Raw genomic sequence first — 5,370 nt, forward strand, 5'->3', positions numbered from 1 at the left:
GAAATATGTCACAGGGAATAACATTTTTATGACCGCCCAGCAGTAACTCTATTCAGCTGAATAGACGTCAGTGATTGGTTGAAATTACAGAAATACGACAACTTTAACATGGAATAACTTGCGATGTACGTTTTTTTGTTAAGAAGACTAAGAGTAAAAGATGTTTTATATGACACATTCTACCAGTGTCCCAAGTTTCAAAGTGTTTCGTTAGTGTTTCGTTAAGAAAATACTGGCGCCCCCGTTTTAAAATAGATCTAAATTTTTTTTTAACTACACACTTTGAATCTTAGGATACTTATCTCAACGTTTTTGACAAAAAAATAAAAATAATAATGCAAGTTTATATTATTTTATAAGGGAATCCCAATATTTGGAATATGGATACTTGCTGTCTTTCATTCTTTCAATTTTTCTTTAACTTTAGCTGCTTCATCATTCAGTGAAGAATATTGCTTTAACCACAGGATAGCTCTGATTGTAATGGATTTGTGAGAAAAGGCGTTCCAGCTATGACCAGTTAGTCTTATCTTTTTCTAGAAGTAATACATTCCTAACCGAACGTTTTAAAATAATATAAACTTGCATTTTCTTTTTTTTCTTGAAGACGAAAATTTCATTTTTCTTTTGTCAGGAAGATTTGGTAGCTCTTTCTAACAACTCGAGCGACCAGGTAAAGCCTCTCGTTGCCTCGTCTCGTTCCCTTCTTCACTTGTTTAGTCCCAGGTTGGATCTGATTGAATAGATATGATCAAAGACGTCCCAACTGTGACCATTCCGTCTTTCTACCCAGACATAATCGACTCTACGTGTATATCACAGGATAGAGGTTTTTCTATTCTGTATATAAAAAAAATTTGGCTATTTTTTCTAGCAGGTCATGCAATCACATACACGCTCCGTCGTTGGTCTGTCTCAGTAATATTTTTGTTGTTATTTAGCGGCGTCAAATAAACTCTGATACAGCAAACCTATGTTGCTATAAAAACATCTCTGGTTATTAAAGAAGGGTTTTGTTAGGGGAGTGGATCCAGAAGTTGTTCGCAAACAACAGCAGTAATTTCCTCAGCTGAATACACGTCATTGATTGGTTAAAATTACCCTAATACGACAACTTTAACATGAAATAACTTCACCATCATCATCGTCGTCGTTTAACGTCTGCTTTCCATGGCGGCATGGGTTGGACAGTTTGACTGAGGACTGGCGAGCCAGAAGGCTGCACCAGGCTCCAATCTGATCTGGCAAAGTTTCTACAGCTGGATGCCCTTCCTAACGCCAACCACTCCGAGAGTGTAGTGGGTGCTTTTATGTGCCACCGGCACGAGGGCCAGTCAGGTGATTCTGGCAACGACCATACTCAAAAGGTTGTAGTGACGTCATATTGGCGCCAAAAAGCATAGGCACCATTACTGAATCCTTAACCACGCATGCGTGGGTTTCAACATCGAAGCGTTCCCGCTATTAGACTGTCTCTTACCAAGCCTGACAGCGACCAAGCAAGACGTCTAAGCAAGCTCTCCCATTTGAGTGTGGTTGAACCAAGTTGTCTCTATAACGACACCAGCTCGAATAACCGTACATCTACATTTCAGGCTACTCTAAAACCGGACAATTAGAAGCTGTTTTATTTTCCACCGTACAATAAATATTTGTTGTTGTTAATCAGTTTGGAGTTTCTGCGTTCAGTTTTCTTCCAATTTAATGTAGGAAAGTTAGGTGTATATCTAAAGATATATAACCCACTCTCCTAAAAGGTGTTTTTTACGTGCTACCTGCACGGGAGCCAGTCCGGCAGCACTGGCAACGACCATGCTCGAATGTTGTTTTTCACGTGCCACCGGCACATGTGGGTTACATTCTTTGCCTGGGAATGTTTTGCATTTATAAGCAGCCGTCTTTCCCTTTTTCTGGCGAGGATGTAGTCAATTTGATTAGTGTGTCTAGCAGATCTGTAGGTGACTTGCAGGTTTCCTGAAGTTAGTATTGCAAACCATAAGATCATTTGCATCGCAGAACTCCAGCAGCCTGATTCCCTCCTCATTGCGGGAACCAAAACCATAGCCTCCATGTACACAATGAAAGCCCCCTGTATGTTGTCCAACATGTCCATTGAAATCACCAGCCACAAAGCAAAGGTCCCTGTCATTCGTCAACGAGGTAGTCTGCAAGAGGGTGTCATAAAATCGGTCTTTCTGTCCATCAGGTAGCCTCGGCTGAGGGGGATAGGCCGAGATAATGGTTATTAACTCATGATGTAGTACGAATCTAATCTTAAGTATTCTATCGCATACCCTGATTACCTCAATTACTTTATCAACCCATTTCTCCGCAAGAAGTATACCCACACCCCCGACCCTGTTAGTGTTCCCTGCCCAGAAAATCTTGTACCTGTGTTCTTTGCCTGTGAGGAACCTAGCGGAACCTCCTCTCCACTTTCGTCGATGCAGCACAAATCTATACGTCTCCGTTCAAGCATCTCAACAATCTCACCAGACCTACCTTTCAGTGTGCCCACGTTGAGTGTGCCAACCCTGAGGGTGTGGGAAGTGTGGGCTCGTGAGACCCTGGGATGAGGGATAGCAGCGTCATGTACCTGAAAAGAAAGCTCGCATCTGGCAGAATTCATAAACAAACAATAGCCTTCAAGCTGCATACACTGCACCATAATTTTTATGCGCCATATGATCACTACCTTACATAGGAGATAAACTCTAAGTAAGAGCGGGGATGACGTTAAGCCTTTAGAAGTGTTCATGGGAGACAACCAAAGGATGACAGAGGATAGCGACTTTTCGGTACAGGTGGTAGTGGGGCGGGTGTACCACGATATAGCAACATTAGAGAAGAGCATCTTCTGGATTCGTATTCTTTCGGTGGAGTTATTAAAATGAAGTAGCAGAATCCGAGTGCGTGCGCTACTTTTTATAGGGTGGGGTGATGGAGGAAGGGGAAGTGTTGGTGAAGCAAGTGGTTATCGAAACCGAGAGTGAGACAGAGGCGGGTGGCAGAGTTAGGCTGGTCAAGGATAGAACACGAGAGAGAAAAATATTCTTTTGGGATTTTGGATAACATAATTTAATGAAACAGCAAATGCTTACAATAGTGAAATAGAATTGAAAAATCTTAGAATTTTCGGTCAGCCAATCTGTGACAAAATTAGCGAAATAAGTGACGATGTGACATACTTGAATTAATGAATAGGTGACGAATAGTAAATGCGCGTGAAGGAACTTAAGTTTGTTTTAAGACAACAGCGAGGAAGACGAAACTATGTTTATATGGTAATGAAATAGATGGAATAGTGAAAAGAACTTCACAGAAATAGAGGTTTATATGTACGAACTAAAATACAAAATTTTGCCAAAAACGTTAAGAGTAAACCCTGTTCTATGTGACACATTCTACCAGTATCCAAAGTTTCAAAGTGTTTAGTTAAAAAAAATTAAATAAAAATTCTGCCAGTCAGATTGAAAAGATCCCCATATTCTTAATCTCCGTATTTTCCTACGTAGACTGATGGGAAAAAAAAAATTCATAAAAAAGTTTTTAAAAAAAGTTAAAGAACCAAAAACAACCTACTTTAATTTCACATGAATTACTTTGTCATATTACTAAGGGAAATTACTCTGAAAGAAATCTTTGCAGAAAGGTGAGTAGATTGATTACATTATTATCACAGTTTTGTGAGATTTGGCTGTTATTTCTAGCATGTGGATAGCCTGCTTGAAGGCCTGAGGGTATACTCTTTTACTCTTTTACTTGTTTCAGTCATTTGACTGTGGCCATGCTGGAGCACCGCCTTTAGTCGAACAAATCGACCCCAGCACCTATTCTTTGTAAGCCTAGTACTTATTCTATCGGTCTCTTTTGCCGAACGGCTAAGTTACGGGGACGTAAACACACCAGCATCGGTTGCCAAGCGATGTTGGGGGTACAAACACAGACACATAAACATATACACATACATACATACATACATACATACATATATATATATATAGAGAGAGAGAGAGAGAGAGAGAGACGGAATATATAGGCGTTGTATATATATATATATATATGCATATATACAACGGGCTTCTTTCAGTTTCCGTCTACCAAATCCACTCACAAGGCTTTGGTCTGCCCGAGGCTATAGTAGAAGACACTTGCCCAAGGTGCCATGCAGTGGGACTGAACCCGGAACCATGTGGTCACAAATAGCCACAGCTGTATAAGTGACCTTGTGGTTGGTAAGCAATGTGGAACTATGTGGTTGGTAAGCAAGCTACTTACCACTCAGTATATATTGTTTTTTTTTGTTGTTGAAAAATTGAAATTTTACGAACAAATTTTTTTCAGAATCCTAATCTTCGTATTTTTATATGTATTTCACAAAAAAAAAAAAAAACTTTCAGGAAAAAATGAAAAATGAAGGAGGGGGGGGGGGGGGGGGGATTTAAATTTTGAAAATGTGATTTTTTAAAAATTTATTATCAGAATCAGATCCTCCATATCCAAAAACGTGGGATTTCATAAACAAAAATCAATATATATACCCATTTTACCTGAAGTTGTGACGGAAAATTGGATTTTGTGAATTTTCTAAAAGTCCCTACCCCACACCCGGGTCGTTAGCGTGCATTTTATTTTCATATTCGTTTTCTACATAACCTTGTTAACACCCACCAGGCTGGAGGAGACATAAACAAGAATAGCAAAAATCTACTACCCAGCCAGCAAAACCATATCAGGCCAATATCAAACTGATGTTGTTACCTATATCGGCCCTACATCAGAAATTGTGTCAGCTTGATTTCAGCCTAATCTCATTTTGCAACACGGCGCAACATCGGGCCAACATATTCCCTGATGTCAGGCCAATATGAATTTGAGGTTAGGCCGATGTAAGATTTTGGTCTCTTACATTGGGTTGACATTGACTCAATGTCATATTCACATCAAGGTGACATCGATATGGAAATGAAGTTGGGTTGATGTATGGTTGTTCAACTTGAGAAGTCTCAATATCGACCTGACTTGACATTGTCAAATGCCTGATCTGGATCTGGAATACATTCAAGGATGGGTTAATTAATGTATGATTAAACATTTATATGGCCACACTTTATGTTCTCCATAGCATTACACCAAATCCCTGGCATGAATTGCTCTGATTCCTGCCTCACCCACCCAGCATTTGAAAATAAAAATGTAATATTGTTTCAATTTACAGCCAATGAGGACCACCCACTGCTAAACAGAAACAATACTAAATATATTTTGAAGATGTGAGTGTATGAGCATCAGTTTACATGGCATGTGTATGGGAATATCTGAAAAATCATGTAGAAACTGCCAGAAAAAAACTTTAAAATGAACAACTCA

Source organism: Octopus bimaculoides, chromosome 5 (assembly GCF_046866305.1).
Source record: "Octopus bimaculoides isolate indiv1 chromosome 5, ASM4686630v1, whole genome shotgun sequence".
NCBI lineage: Eukaryota > Metazoa > Mollusca > Cephalopoda > Octopoda > Octopodidae > Octopus > Octopus bimaculoides.